Source organism: Pseudorca crassidens, chromosome 3, assembly GCF_039906515.1.
Source record: "Pseudorca crassidens isolate mPseCra1 chromosome 3, mPseCra1.hap1, whole genome shotgun sequence".
In the NCBI taxonomy this organism is placed as follows: Eukaryota; Metazoa; Chordata; class Mammalia; order Artiodactyla; family Delphinidae; genus Pseudorca; species Pseudorca crassidens.
In genome coordinates, this window is record NC_090298.1 from 55,465,563 (window position 1) to 55,482,517 (window position 16,955).

General features: G+C 41.8%; 1 long non-coding RNA gene across 1 annotated transcript in view; it reads right to left on the reverse strand.

The window, feature by feature from the left end:
- LOC137220711 (uncharacterized) overlaps positions 1-9,309 on the reverse strand; it is a 583,372-nt gene extending 574,063 nt beyond the window's left edge. Inside the window, exon 1 of the long non-coding RNA XR_010941755.1 lies at positions 9,099-9,309. This is a non-coding gene — a long non-coding RNA (uncharacterized lncRNA). The remainder of the gene's footprint in view (positions 1-9,098) is intronic.
- Positions 9,310-16,955: the final 7,646 nt, after the last annotated feature.

The following is a 16,955-nucleotide window of genomic DNA, read 5'->3' on the forward strand; positions in this document are numbered from 1 at the left end:
GTGCAATGGACAAGAACAGACATTTCACAGAACAAATGCAAAGGGTCCATTTGTTGGGAAACGTGCTCAGCTCTTACTAATCAAGGAAATACAAATTAAAACAACTAAGTCATTCCTCTTCATCCACCACATGGGTAAAAATTAACAAGATTGATAATATATACAGAGTTGTCAAGGATATGGGAAAAATGAATCCTCTCATACACTGATGATGGGAATGAAAATCAGTATTCTTTTAGGAAAGCAATTTGGCAACATCTGTCAATGTGAAAAATACACATAAAATTCTACCCAGAAATTTCACCAGTAAGCCTCTCTTCTGGAGAAATGCTTGCATCTGTGCACAAAGAAGCATAAACAAGGATATTCACTGCAGTACTGTTTATAGTAGAGAACGCTAAATGTCCACCTAAGGGAGAATGACACTACATTTTAAAAGAATTTAGGTTATCTATTTATATTCTCTAAGACATATCGCTAAGTGACAGGACAATGTTTATAATATCCCATTTACTTAAAAAAACCATACGCACTTGAATACATACATATACTTGGGTATAAAAGGTTTACACACTAAAAAAAAAACAGTGGCTACCTCTGGGGAGGGGAGTAAAAATCAGAAGGGATGAGAAGTTAGGATGTATCATTTTACTCTATATTCTTTTAGACTGTTTGAACATTTTGGAACCAGGATAAAAGGAAGTGGGGCACATTCTTAAGGGAAATGTTCTGTCGTATTACCCAATTTCCTCATTCATTCTGGCCTCTGGAATATCTCACAGTTTTGCCTAATGTCTGCTGCTCACAAACACTTCATGTAGTCCACAAATTGTATGCTCTCTCTCCTAGTCGACACCAGAGTCTGTGGGTCCATGTGGGCAACCATCACCAGCCTTGCCTCACGGGGGCGGGAGCCTCATTACTCACCAAATGCAAAGTCACGGCAGCATCATATAGAAAGAGGAGACCTTGACCCTGTGTTCTGTTTATGCCATTTATTTTGTCCTCTTTGAGGATTTTGCAGAGGGAACCATGATTCTGTATAAATGGGTAGTGTTCAACGACAGGTCTATATTTGGTGGTAAGTTAAATGACATTGCTTTCAGAACTTAGTGTGTGGGCTGTGAAAGATGTGAGTTTATGAGAATGTTCTCATAACCAAATGGGAAATAGAAATGATAAAATAAACCAAATTGCTGCTAGTAGAGATCACTATGGTAATCTGCCCTTAGTCTCTCTGCCTCACAGGAATGAGCCATTAATTTCCCCTCTGGAATTCCTCAGGATAATCAGTTTCAAATCCATAAGAGTTCTTTTCCTCTCACTTCTATTGCCATGTTGCTTTTGTAGCTCTTGGAGGCATTTTACTGACAATGCTTTAAATGCCTAGAGAAGTGTCAGCCTCCTGGTTCACCCCACCCAGTATTCTGTTAATACTGTGGCCTCTTAATAAATTTTTTAAAATAATAAATACACGTGATAACTATTTCTGAGCTACTGTTCAATCAGCCAGATTTCCCTAAATATTAACTCTTCTACTAAGAAAATATGATTAAAATCCTTATTATTTTCAAAAACCTGGATATATGTCATGGAAACAAGAACTATTGCAATCATATATGTGGGGATTTTATCTCAGCATTAAGGGTACCATCAGTGTTAGCACCTCCTTTTATGAGGAGAAAACAGAGATGGGCAAAGGCTTAGGTTCCCGGAAATTACAGCAAAATCTGAACCTGGAAATATTAGCAGGTTCATTTTCCCCCTTCCTATGTACAAAACTGATGCCCACACATGGCTCTAGTATATTCCCATAGTAATCACCACAGACAGTCCACAGGCTCAAGCCCGTCCCGGCACTAATGCTCACCAAAATATTCATTGGGTGTTGGCAAAGTATAGCAAATGGCCCAGGCAAGGAAGAATATAGAACTCTAGGCCTTTCACCTTTGTTTCCCCTCCTGGACCCAAGCCTTTTCAGGACCGGACATTGGAGGTGAGTGCATGAATGTAAAGGCAAAGAGAAATATCCCTTTCTCCACATTTAATGCTAACAGATGGTTTGTTTTCCTAGTCTACCCCATCAACAGCTAAACTGTGCCCTGCCCAAGAGGCACCTAGGAGGAGGATGAGAGTCCCATGTCATGTTTACCCAGGCTGCTCAGGCTACAGTGATTCTAGTGAAACAGGATCCAGTTTGCCTTGTGCAGTTTTATGCCTGACTCATTTACACAGGCCACTCCGTGCGGTATGTTATTGTAAGTAACGCACCCACACGCCACAGGTTTTAATGCATCCCCGAAAGTAAATTACTGTCAGTGATAAGTTATATGACATTCCAGACCAAATCAGTCAGTTATTCATCTAAAGACCAGCAAACTCAGCTTCTACTGAACTGTGAAGGTAAGGGAAAAGCATCAAACGATTACATAGACGTTCTACAACGAGGGCTTGGCAAATGACTATATTGAAATCCTTTCCTCAGCATGGCTGAGCTGTGAAAGGCCTGGAGAGGTCATTCAGTGCACCTCCTGCCTCAGCCCGCTGCAGACTCCAGGGATCCATTAGCATAGTCCAACAGAAGGGAAAAGATATATACCAAGAAGATGCATGTCTTGTTACACGTTTGACAGCTACATATTTCCCAGGGCTACTCCACTGGAAGTAGAACAAGGTGTCAAGAATAACTTAGGAGAAGTTGAGAAAAAAGTCCTAGGGATATGTAAGAAAGTTGGCTATGACATGAATAAATGAAGCAGGAAAAAGACAGAAGGGCGGCCCTCAGTGAGCTCAGATCACACCTCACCTGCCCAGCACAGGCTACTCACCAGCTGATTCCAATGCAGTAGCTGGCAGATGAAGGAGAAAACAGGACTTGGGAGCTTTTTTCCTATTTTCCATACTTCTAATTGTTCTTAAGCCACACTCCCTAGATGGCTTAAACATTAATAGGCTGAAGCCATGCTCTAGCATTACACTGGGCTAATTATGCTCTTTGGGTTGGAAAGGACAGAAATAACTTCACTTAGGCTACCTCAAGACGTGAGGGTTCACTGTTCAGTTACACAGGGTAACATGCAGCTCCTCCTTTCTCTACCTATCTGCTCCCACTCTCACCCCTAAGCCCCAAACCAACTGGCTGATCCTCTCCATGTTTCTCAGATCAAACTACAGAGTCTGTTTCCCATTGTAATTACTTAACTCGTATTGGTCAGAAGCTTTTCCTGTCAGCCTCCTTACAAGCTACTCACCAGCCTATGAATTGGCTGCGCTTGGGTCAGGTGTCTACGTCTGGTCCAATCATCAGGTGCCCATTGCACAAGATAAGGCAGCTTCTTTAGCCAGGGGCTATGGACCAAAGCACCTTTCTCCAGAAAAGAACTGGGGGCTGGGGGGGGGGGGCATGTATCAAGCACATGTCTTTGTCAAACTGCCACCAAAAGCTTAAGCCTAAGTAAACCACTGATTTGACGGCAGGATCTTGAAAGGAGCAGGACAAGCTTCATGGGCTTATGCACAGGTGCACAGGGTCCCTGTGCTTACAAGAGCCCACACTTAGCTTAATGCTCCATTGTGGCTGTGTTGACATTCTTAATAATTTTTGAATAGGGGGCCCTACATTTTCATTTTGCATGGGGCCTTGCAAATTATATAGCTCTATATTATATTCCTCTATAGGAGTTTTTAATATGTTATAAAATGTGAAGGGAGTTCCACAGAACTAAGTAATTTTGGATCCAAAGATTCTTCAGATCATTCACTCATAATACTCATTTGACAAACAAGAAAACTGAGGTCAAAGAAAGGCTGACAGGGCTTCCCTGCTGGCACAGTGGTTGAGAGTCCGCCTGCCGATGCAGGGGACGCAGGTTCGTGCCCCGGTCCGGGAAGATTCCACATGCCGCGGAGCGGCTGGGCCCGTAAGCCATGGCCGCTGAGCCTGTGCATCCGGAGCCTGTGCTCCGCAACGGGAGAGGCCACAACAGTAACAGTGAGAGGCCCGCGTACCGCAAAAAAAAAAAAAGAAAGGCTGACTGGCTTAGTCAAGACCTCACAGTGAGCACTGGCAATGTCGAACTGGAAACAGATTCTTATCAGAGAGGCCAATCTTCTCATTACTCCATGTGGCAGGCTTCCTAGCAGAGAGGACTGCCTGATACTTGGTCTATTTTGCCAAAATATTTGGTAAACCACTTAGAAATCTCATTTTATGAGGATGATATAAAAGCACAAGTGTAGATCTTTCCTTGTTCAATCTTACCTCCTATTTCCTCACCTATGACCTCCTCAGAACAGATTCCACTGACAATCCCCAGAATCTAAAATGAAAGCTGGGTAGAGGAATATAAACTAATAGAAACACCTGGAGGATTATTTGGTAATAGATATAAGAATTACAGTGTTCACACCCCTCACTCCACAATTCCATTTCTACATATAGTCTCACATATTGCACAAATATTATTGCATGCCAAAGACTATTCATTGTGGTGTTGCTTATAATAGATGATATAAATAGAATATAAAAGATTGGCCACAACCTAAATATTCATCAACAGGAGACTAGTTTAAAGTAATATATAGATAGATATAGATGATACTATGTTCATGCAACAAAATATTATGTAGCTCTTAGGAAAAAAGAAGTTAATTTACAGTTACTAATATGGGACAATTTCTAACATATTGTTCCATGAAAAAGCAAGGTACAAAACACTATACAGCATGCTTCTCTTTCTGGAAGGAAAGGACACAGGAGTCCCCCCCATATCTGTGGGAGATAAGTTCCAAGACCCCCCAGTGATGCCTGAAACCACAGATACTACAAAACCCTTTATATACTATATTTTTTCTTATATATTCACACCATGCATACCATGGGTATGTATGTATAGAAACCATGATAAAGTTTAATTTATAAATTAGGCACAGTAAGAGATTAACAATAGCTAGTAATAAAATAGAATAATTATAACAATATATTGAAATAAGTTATGTGAATGTGGTCCCCCCCCTTCTTTCTCTCTCTCTCAAAATATATTATTGCACAAGTGTAATACCTTTTCCATCTCAACTAAGCACTTAGTTACGCGTGACCATAACTTTTGCAGTTTGAGGCAGGACAGTAAAACTTGCATGAATTTCTTTTTCCCTCTTCACAATTTCAAAATACAAGATTCGTTCTTACCTAGATCTTAGCAAACTCAGCATCCAGTTTTTTTTTCCTTTCCTTATTAAGTCAAGAGCTTTCACCTTTTCACTTAAAGGAAGCGCTTTATGGCAGATCCGAGTTGCCAGCATCACTACCCTTGCACGTTGGGGCCATTATTAAGTAAAATAAGAGCGACTTGAGCACTGCGATCCAGCGACAGTCATCTGATAATCAAGACGGCCACTACGGCGGGATACGATGATTCACATCCCAGGTGGGACAGAGCGGGACAGGGAGAGATTTTATCACGGTACTCAGAACAGCACACAATTTAAAACTTATGAACTCTTTATTTCTGAAATTTTCCATTTAATATTTTCGGACCTCAGTTGACCTCAGGGAACTAAACGCAGAAAGCAAAACCATGGATAAGGGAGGAACCACTGTATTTAATTATATATCCCATAATTACACACACACATGTGTTGGGGTATTTGTACATGCACAGAATTTGTCTAGAAGTACATACAAAAAAGAATGACTGCCTCCGAGGAAGGGACATGAGGGACTCAGGGATAGCAATGTGGAGGAGATTTTTATTCTATGCCTTTTGTTCCCTTAAAATTTGTACTGGGACTTCCCTGGTGGCGCAGTGGTTAAGAATCCACCTGCAAATGCGGGGGACACGGGTTCGAGCCCTGGTCCAGGAAGATCCCACATGCCGCGGAGCAACTAAGCCCGTGCGCCACAACTACTGAACCTGTGCTCTAGGGCCCACGAGCCACAGCTACTGAAGCCCGTGTGCCTAGAGACCATGCTCCACAACAAGAGAAGCCACTGCAATGAGAAGCCCGTGCACCGCAATGAAGAGTAGCCCCCGCTCGCTGCAACTAGAGAAAGCCTGCACGCAGCAACAAAGACCCAACGCAGCCAAAATAAATAAATATTTTTTTTAAAATGTGTACTATGTGCATATCTTTTCAAAAACTAATCAGTTATAAATTAGGAGGTTGGGATTAACCCATACACACTATTATATATAAAACAGATAACCAACAATGATCTACTGTATAGGACAGGGAACTATACTCAATTTTTTGTAATAACCTGTAAGGGAAAAGAATCTGAGACAGAATATATATATATTTTTTTTTCAGTTATTATATATAACTCAGTCACTGTGCTGTACACCTGAAACTAACACAACATTGTAAATCAACTATATTTCAATAAAATAAAATAAAATAATTAAATTAAATGAGTGTCTGAAAGAGGACCCCAGGACACTGCCAGTATTGTATCATATCTATAATAGTGAAAAACATACTACTGTTGTCTTTTTTACTAAGACTTTTTCTAGGATCTTGTATTGAACTTATAGACAAAGGAAATTATAAGTAGTTACATTAGGCTGAAAAAAAATTCTCTCTTTTCCCCTCCTCTACTCTATATAAAAAAGAAAAATCTGAAAACCTGCTTAATCCATTGCTTGTTTAGTCATTGGCACAGCTGTGTGAAATGGCAGAGAAAATGAGAAATGTTACAACTCTTCCTTTGGAAACTTGCCAAGATCATCTCCAAAGTTCCTTCAGACATTACCCACTTATGTTTTTCCAGTGCACCTACCATCAGTGCTGCTAAGCACTTTAACAAGAGCTTTGCTTTGAACCAAAAGCACAAAGGGGGACACAAACCTCAGTACTGCCCTCATTCAGCAGAAGTACATTTTCCTCAGGTAGCAGCAGAAAGGGTGACCTTAGTCTTCCCAATGAACCCAAAACCCTTGGAAAAACTATAATTCCTAGTTAGGAAGCAAAGACAAGGGAGAGTCCCCCCCTCATCCCCATATTCTCTGTTCCTCCACTTCCACATGGTCTATATTTATGCAACCCACATGTGGTAGATCAAAGATGGCCACAGGGCTTCCCTGGTGGTGCAGTGGTTGAGAGTCCGCCTGCCAATGCAGGGGACACGGGTTCGTGCCCCGGTCCGGGAAGATCCCACATGCTGCGGAGCGGCTGGGCCCGTGAGCCATGGCCGCTGAGCCTGCGCGTCCAGAGCCTGTGCTCCGCAACGGGAGAGGCCACAACAGTGAGAGGCCCGCATACTGCAAAAAAAAAAAAAAAGATGGCCACAAATTCTTGACACGCCTCTCCTTGGGAGGTGGGATCTGTTTCCATTCTTCTAGATTCTGGGTTGCCCTGTGACTCCTTTGACCAGTGGAGTATGGCATAATTGGTGCTATGTCAATTCCTACTCCAGTCTTTAAGAGAACTGGTGGCTTTCTCCTCGTTCTTCTAGAGTCCTAAGCAAGGCACTGTGTAAAAATTTAACTGCCCTCCTAGGGACAGCATGTGGAGATGCCCTAAAACTGCATGGAGAGGGAAAAAGGGCCAAAGCCATTCCTATCAAGACATCAAGCATGTGGGTAAAATCATCTTGAACCCTCAGCCCAAACCAGCCACCAACTGAAGAGCACCAAGTAACCTCTGTCAATGCCAGGTGGAGCAGAAGAGCCGCCCAGCCAAGCACTGCCCAAATTCCTGACCCACAAAATGAGATATAATTAAATGTTGTTGCTTTATGATGCTAAGTTTTGGGGTTGCACGTCATGTATGCATGTTATGTCCAGGCTACCACACTATCAACTATCCAACACTGACATCTTCAAACATTTCATACTCAAAATTCAGTCTTTCCTAAATTGCCTTAGAATAATGATAGAATTATCTCATGTCAGGCAGCCGCAGCTACTGGGAGGAGGGGCCAGGTCCAAGTTGAGACAACAGAAGAATCTCCTCCCCTAGCACTTCTTCCCCATAATGCTATAGATGAGTCTACACGGCCAAGTTGAAGGGCCATCCTCTGCCACTGAGGACTGCAGAGATCATGGGCCACAGAGTCTGGAGTTTGCCAGCTCACACAGGATCCCCAACCCTGAGGGTACCCTTTGACCAACCCCGTCCATGTCACTGCTCCACTAAATCCTTGTCCAGCACCTCAGAGGGGTCACATGTGGTTAGTCTTGGGAGTGGGGTGAGAACCAGATCCTCTTACCGCAGCCCTTGCCCTTCCAAGCTGAGCTGAGAGAAGGAAAGCTAAGTCTTGGAAGGAGAGATTCCTGGATCAACTTCCCCAGCCCACAATGACTGGCAGCTGCCACCCACTCCAGCCCATGTGCCTGTTCTTACCCACTCACAGGGTTGCCAAGACCTGAGGGAGGTGGCACTGGCAGAAGCCATAATTAGGGATTTCATCAAATACTTTAGCTCCCTGAGAACAAATTCTTCCTGACAACATGCAAATCTATTGTTCAACTTTCAAACATCCAACTGACTTGCAAACACATTGTTGGGAATGCATTAGGTAGAAAAGTAAAGACACCACGTCTTCTGAATTGTAGACATGGCCTTGAAATACAGGAAAGGGCATTTCTAAGGTTAAAGCAAGAATGAAAGATTTTTAAAAACATGATGAAGGAATACAATGAGGCTGGCAAACATGATTTAGCAGGGTCCAGGTTGTACAGAGGGGAGCATGCTCAGAGAAGCTGTGAGAGAGGAGAAAGGGGAGGTGCAAAGAGGGTCTTCTCCCCTCCTGGTTCCTGCCTTCAAAGGAATGAAGTCCCACTCAATGTCACTGAAGACCTTTCACCATTGTTTGTCTAGGCAAATTTAAATGGTGAGCTGATCAACTGAATAATCTATTGTGATAGATCAGAAAGTCTGGATATAACTAGGGGAGAAAGGTGTTGGTTTAGAGGAAACCTCTTTTTCCTCCAAAGCCAAAGGAAGAAATATTAGGATTTACCTACATCATCTCAATAATTTTCTCAATCTCTTACTTCAGACAAAATATTTAAGGAAACATTCTTTCCCAAGCATTCTTGGGTCAGGTCTATAGAGGCAGCGGAGGGAAGAGGGAAGGGTAGAGCCACCCAGATTACCTGTCTGGTTGCTTAGACTGGTCCAATTTCACTAAGAATCACACAAACCTCTTCATTCCTTCTGCTGTGTTCACCTGACCTTTTTCAATTTCTTTTTCCTTTCTCCGTTACCCTAAGGGAATTATCTAGCCACTCTGGCTTTCTTTGCATGCAAAATCTAACAGTTCTTTCTTTCTTCTTTCAGATAAAGGCAGTCTTGGGGAGAAGAAAAGAGCCTGGCTTCTTCAAATGAGCTCTGAAATAAAAGTCACTGCCAGATGTTATATAAAAGGTGACGTAATCCTAAAGTACTTCATTACATATGCAGCTCTGCTCTTCAGCCCAGGAGGAGTTTATTACATTTTGTCGATCCCATTTTCTGTACCCACATCATTTTTACATAATTTTTCCTGCCTGACAGACATCTTCACATTTTCACAGCAACCCATCAAGATAGTGTTACAACAGCACAGGGAACCAGGTTAGCCGCTTACAAATAACCACGCTAATAAGCCAGATTTGTCCCTGAGATACAAATAAAAGGTAAATGGTCTATCCATGCGTGTAAGAAGCACATCTATTTTAGAATAATAGGGAAGAAAGCAGAGCATCATTCGAGCTGACACCGTGTTCTTTCAGAATAGGTACCAAATCTATTCTGTAAGTAGGAAAATGGGGAAATGCCAGTCTAAACTTATTCTTTCAATTCTCTTCGTTTTCCTAATAAATTCCTGGCTCCTAGTGAAATAGATAGCCATGGCAAATGCATTAAAATCAAACTTCCTGACTTTTTGGATTGGCACAAAATTTAGAAGAAAACGCACCATTTCTGCCAATGCAATATCTAGCTACCAACATGCTTTAAGTGCAAACACTGTGAGACACTTCCTCCTACTCTCCAGGTGCTAAGCATCTTTCCCCCTCCTTCCCTGGGCACTTGAGGCCCTACTGCCCTCTGACGGTGAAAAGCAGCAGTGCAGGCTGGACGCTTCCCTCCAGGAGGATTAAGGACAGGCTGGGGTCAAGGACTGAGAGGGCCTCTGCCTTAAGATCACTGTAAGAGGCCAAGTACACTCAGCTCTCAGCTACTAGTCAGAAATGAATCTGACTCAGAATTCCAGTGGGATAAGAAACTGCCTGTAGGGACTTCCCCGGTGGCGCAGTGGTTAAGAATCCGCCTGCCAATGCAGGAGACACGGGTTCAAGCCCTGGTCCGGGAAGATCCCACGTGCCGCGGAGCAACTGTGCCCGTGCACCACAACTACTGAGCCTGCACTCTAGAGCCCGCGAGCCACAACTACTGAGCCCACATGCCACAACTACTGAAGCCCACGCACCTAGAGCCCATGCTCCACAAGAGAAGCTCGTGCACCGCAACGAAGACCCAACACAGACATAAATAAATAAATTTTTTTTGAAGTGCCTGTAACTCCCACTCCCAGGAAACATATACGTATGCCATTCACCTTGAGAACCTCCTTCAGTTTTAAGGAAAGATCCCCGTTAAAATGAACTTTATGGTTTTAGACTGTAATTAGAAACTCAAGGTAACAGAAGTTATCATTTCTATATAAAAGCAGGACTTGAATATGGGACAAAGGGAGACGTGAAGGATTTATAAAAGAACTCTGACCCTCCCCTGTGCCCTCCTCCCCCACTGCTCAGGAAACAGATGTAGATCAATGGATAACTAGCCCCCAAAATAAATGTATTCTATTTTCTACTTTTGTCTAAGGTCAGCACATTCCTTAGTTCTACAAGTAATTTGCTTCATAGATTCAATTTTTCCTTTCCTTTTTTAAGTAGCTTTTCTTTATATGAAAGTTATTCGTACACATAGCTTAAAGAGTCAAATAGTTCTGTCTCATTCCAAAAACACAGCAGTCCCAGCAGTGCCCACCTCCTGTTTCCTGCTCCCAAGAGGCAGTGACTTTCAGCTCTTTTAACTGAATCATTTACCCTTTACCTTCATGTTTCTGAATAATGTGTGTATGTTGCTACTTCCTGACACTTCAGTTTAGGCATTTTATATTGACTTTGCACTGTGAAAGATGATTTCATACACACACACACACACACACACACACACATATATACTTTCCAGTATATTATAATTTTGGTAAGATTAAAAATCAATATTTATAGTACTCTATTAAATTCTTAACAGTTAAGTCACGTGGTTACTTTCCCTTTTCCGGAACAAGTTTTTATTTTCCTTGGAGTTAAAAAAAAAAAGTCTTTCTTCACATGCTCAGTTTTCTGTACACTTAACTGTATTCATTTCACAGGGCTGCCATAACAAAGTACCACAATCTCGGTGGCTTTAAACAAGAGAAATTTATTGTCTCACAGTTCTGGAAATTGATTGTTTCACAGTCTGAAATCAAAGTGTCAGCAAGGCCACGCTCCCTCTGAAGCCTCTAGGGGAGGATCCTTCTTTGCCCCTTCCTAACCTTCTACTGCTTGCCAGCAACCTCGGCATTTCTTCTCTTGTAGTAACGTCTCTACCTTGATGGTCACATGGCCATTTTTCCTGTGTATGTCTGTGTCCTCATATGGCATACTCCTCGCTTTGTATGTCTCTCTGTATCGCTCCTCCTCTTGTTATCAGGACACCAATCATCTTGGATTAAGGGCCTACCCTGTTACCGTATGACCTCACCTTAACTTACATCTTCATTATATCTGCAAAGACCTTATTTCTGAATAAGATCACATTCTCAGGTATCAAGTGTTGGGACCTCAATCTACCTTTGGGGGGTCACTATTCTACCCACATTTATCTTCATGAATTTATCCCCAAACTGTCCAATTGTCTAAATCTCCTCTGAGTACATGCAAACATTTTCTGTTTCCTATCAGGTTTCACCTTCTGTGTTGGTTCACACTCAAATAGGCTTTCCCTTTATGCCTGTCTATAGCTACAGCCCATGTCCTTTCAAGTTAAAATGCAAAAACAGTGCATCTTCTTCCCTCAACAGTCTCATTGGCTGTACAGGGTCATATGCCAATCTCAAACCAACAGTTATAGGCAGGAGTATACCATGTGCACAATGGCTTAAGTCTGGGTCATATGTTCCACCCCTAGAGCTGGGAGTGGGACCAGCTTCATTTAACTACAAGATCTGAGCATGGGAAAGAGGTGATTCCTTTATAACAGCAGGATTTGAATATGAGACAAAAGGGAGATAGGAATATGGGACAAAGGGTGAATAGATGCTGAGCACCAAAAAAGAAACCAAAACAACAAAACTAATATCCACTATAGCCTCTTAACAAGCCCTTTAAGAGGTGTCATTTTCCCTAAGCCAGAACATAGACTTTGGCCCCCTAGACAATTTTATGATAATCTACTCACTCCAGGAAGGTTAAGAAAACAGAAAAGAAATTGAACAAAAATACATTCAGATCTACATTTTATCTTTTTTCTGCTTTTATAGGAATTGGTTTGGTAAGATCTAAGGGGAAAATACATGTCACTTTAATACATTTTGACATCCTAAAATGTTTGAGAAAAAGGTATTATCCCAAATACAAAATGTCCTACAAATGGCAAGAAATATCCTCTGGTCAAATCCTCATGATTTCAAATAGAATGATGCAGAATATAAAAATTCCAGCCAGGCAGGCAATAACCATCCCGTTGATAAAAATGTTCTCCTACTGAGATGCCACAAGAAGTTTTTCTCAAATGAGTTTTCACTCTAGTTGTCTAAAATCATCTGTTCCCATCTATGAAGAGTTTCGAGAACACCAGCCTCACTCCCCCTCCATCTTACAGCATCTGCCTCTGTGAAGGAGTTCAGAATTTTTAACTTTGGGTTTCCTTTTTATTGGTTTCCCTATTAATTTTTCCTACTTTTCACCTAATTTTTTGTACTTTAGAACTATAGATCACAAACTAACAGTCACTGTATTCACTTAAACGGATTCTTCAAGCCTAAGAATTAACAATCTTTTCCAGCCTGAGAGCCTCAGTCAAGGCAAAACACAGGCTTAAAGTCATAAGACCCAAGACAACAAAAACAAAATGAAGGAAACAGGAGAAGGTGGTGTCATGGTTAGTTTTATGGGTCAATTTGACTGGGCCACAGGATACCTGGATGCGTGGTTAGGCATTATTTCTGGGTGTGTCTGTGAGGGTGGTTCAGGAAGCGATTAGCATTTGAATTGGTGGACTGAGTAAAGCAGATGGTCGTTCCCAATGTGGGTGAGCACCATCCAGTCCACTGAGGGCACAGACAGTACAAAAAGGCAGAGGAAGGTTGAATTCTCTCTCTGCCTGAATGCCTGAAGTGAGACATCCATAAATAGATAGGTAGAGTTTTTTTATGCTCACAATGAACATTTCCATTTACTTCGTATTATATGTCATTATAAATATTATTACAAATAAGACTTAAAAAGGACACCTTTGGGTAGGTCAGATGAAAGTACAAAAATTGTGTGTGGGGCTGCAGTTTAAGGATGGTTTCTGCAGTCATCACATGATAGCAAAACAGTGGTAAGCAGTGCATGAATCTGTGTCAAAGACAGCAGGTATATATAAAGAGATATCTTATATATCCTATTGATTCTGTTCCTCTGGAAAACCTTAACTAATACAGATGGAGTCAGGGGGAAAAAAAAAAAACCTAGGAAAACAGAAAGAGAAGGCCAGGAAAAGAAAACAGAATACAGAAAACAGAAGGGGGCAGAGTCAAGATGATGGTGTGGGAAGACACTGAGTTAGTGTCTCCCCACAAATAGGGCACGTGCTCGTGGGGTACCCTGACGCCCAAGGAGATGGGAGGAACCCCCAAGTGAACCAGTAGGATGTGGGGGGACTGAAGGGGGAGGAGAAATAGAGGCCAGACAAGATCAGCACCTCTAAGGCCGGGGAGATCAGGAGAGGCAGGTGGGAGGGACCCTCCCGCAAGAGCAGGAGAGGAGCAGAGGGCGATCGCCTGCCAGTTGGGCTGGGGATCCTGCTGAGTTTCCAGGCCTGTACCCCCACTCCAAAGCCCTGTCCAGGCTGCATGGGTCCTGGGGGCATAGAAGGGAGGCAGGGGAGATCAGGAGAGGCAGGTGGGAGGGGCCCTCCGGGGACCAGAGGAGCAGGAGAGGAGAGGAGGGCATCTGCCCCACCCACTTGAGCCCAGGAAGCTTGCTGGGCTCCCAGGTGAGGTCCCCCGCCCTCTGAGACCAGGGGTTGGGCACACACCTGGGCCCCTTCTGTTCCTTGAGCCTAAGCTCCACCCCCTACAGCCCCCAGGGCCTTTTCCAGCCCTGTGGGTCCTGAGCATAGGCCCCGTCCACCGTCCAAACCACGCCCTTGCTTAAGCCCCACCCTCCACAGCCAAGGACTTTTCCCCCTTTTTTTTCTTTTTTTTCTCCTCCTCCTCCTCCTTTTTACTACTGTGGTACCATTGTACCTTCCGGTTGTTGATTCATCTATGTTTTTATTTTTATATTTTAACATATCTGTTAGTTTCCTAGTCTAATTTTATTTTTTACTTTGCTATTGTTCTCTTTTTTTTTTTTTGCCACCACACAGTTTGTGGGATCTCGGTTCACAAGCCAGGGGTCGGGCCAAAGCTCCTGCAGTGGGAGCTCCGAGTCCGAACCACTGGACTAACTGAGAACCTCAGGGACCAGGGAATATTCATCAGAGTGAGGTCTCAGGGAGGTCCTCATCTCAGCATCAAGACCCAGCTCTACCCAACAGCCTACAAACTCCAGTGCTGGAAGCCTCAGGCCAAACAACCAGTAAGACAGGAACACAATCCCACTCATTTAAAAAAAAAAAAAAAAAGAGAGAGACAGCAAAAATAATATGTCACAGATGAAGGAGCAAGGTAAAAACCTATAAGACCAAATAAATGAAGAGGAAATAGGCAATCTACCTGAAAAAGAATACAGAGTAATGATAGTAAAAATGATCCAAAATCTCAGAAATACAATGGAGGGTTGGATTAAGAAAATACAAGAAATGTTTAACAAAGATCTAGAAGAACTAAAGAACAAACAGAGATGAACAACACGATAACTGAAATGAAAAATACACTAGAAGGAATCAATAACAGAATAACTGAAGCAGAAGAACGAATAAGTGAGCTGGAAGACAAAATGGTGGAAATAACTGCCGAGGAGCAGAATGAAGAAAAAAGAATGAAGAGAATTGAAGACAATCTCAGAGGCCTCTGGGACAACACTAAACACACCAACATTTGAATTATAAGAGTCCCAGAAGAAGAAGAGAAAAAGGGTCTGAGAAAATATTTGAAGAGATTATAGCTGAAAAATTCCCTAAAATGGGAAAGGAAATAGTCACCCAAGTCCAGGAAGCATAAAGAGTCTCATACAGGATAAACCCTAGGAAAACACACCAAGACACATATTAATCAAACTAACAAAAATTAAATTCAAAGAAAAAATATTAAAAGCAGCAACGGGAGAAAAAAATAACAAAGGAATTCCCATAAGGTTATCAGCTGATTTTTCAGCAGAAATTCTGCAGGGCAGAAGGGAGTGGCAGGATATAGTTAAAGTGATGAAAGAGAAAAACCTACAACCAAGATTACTCTACCCAGCAAGGATCTCATTCAGATTCGATGGAGAAATCAAAAGCTTTACAGACAAGCAAAAGCTAATAGAATTCAGCACCACCAAACCAGCTCTACAACAAATGCTAAAGGAACTTCTCTAAGTGGGAAACACAAGAGAAGAAAAGGACCTAAAAAACAAACCCATAACAATTAAGAAAATGGTAATAGGAACATACATATCGATAATATCCTTGAATGTAAATGGATTAAATGCCCCAACCAAAAGACACAGACTGGCTCAATGGATACAAAAACAAGACCCATATATATGCTGTCTACAAAAGACCCACTTCAGACCTAGGGACACATACAGACTGAAAGTGAAGGGATAGAAAAAGATATTCCATGAAAATGGAAATCAAAAGAAAGCTGGAGTAGCAGTACTCATATCAAGTAAAATAGACTTTAAAATAAAGACTGTTACAAGAGATAAGACGGGACACTACATAATGATCAAAGGATCAATCCAAGAAGAAGACATAACAATATAAATGTTTATGCACCCAACATAGGAGCATCTCAATACGTAAGACAAATGCTAACAACCATGAAAGGAGAAACTGACAGTAACACAATAATAGTAGGGGACTTTAACACCCCACTTACACCAATGGACAGATCATCCAAACAGAAAATAAATAAGGAAACACAAGCTTTAAATGACACAATTGACCAGATAGATTTAATTGAAATTTATAGAACATTCCCCCCAAAAGTGGCAGAATACACTTTCTTCTCAAGTGCACATGGAACTTTCTCCAGGACATATCAGATCTTGGGTCACAAATCAAGCCTTCAGAAAACTTAAGAAAGTTGAAATTGTACCAAGCATCTTTTCTGACCACAACACTATGAGATTGGAAATCAATACAGGAAAAAAAAAAACTGTAAAAAACACAAATACATGGAGGCTAAACAGTACACTGCTAAATAACCAAGAGATCACTGAAGAAATTAAGAAAATACATAGAAACAAGTGACAATGAAAACACAACAGCCCAAAACCTATGGGACACAGCAAAAACACTTCTAAGAGGGAAGTTTATAGCAAATCAATCTCACCTCAAGAAACAAGAAAATCTCAAATAAACAATCTAACCCTACACTTAAAACAAGAGAAAGAAGAACAAAGAAAATCCAAAGGCAGTAGAAGGAAAGAAATCATAAAGATCAGAGCAGAAACAAATGAAACAGAAACAAAGAAAACAACAGTAAAGATCAATAAAACTAAAAGCTGGTTGTTTGAGAAGCTAAATAAAATTGATAAACCCTTAGCCAGACTCATCAAGAA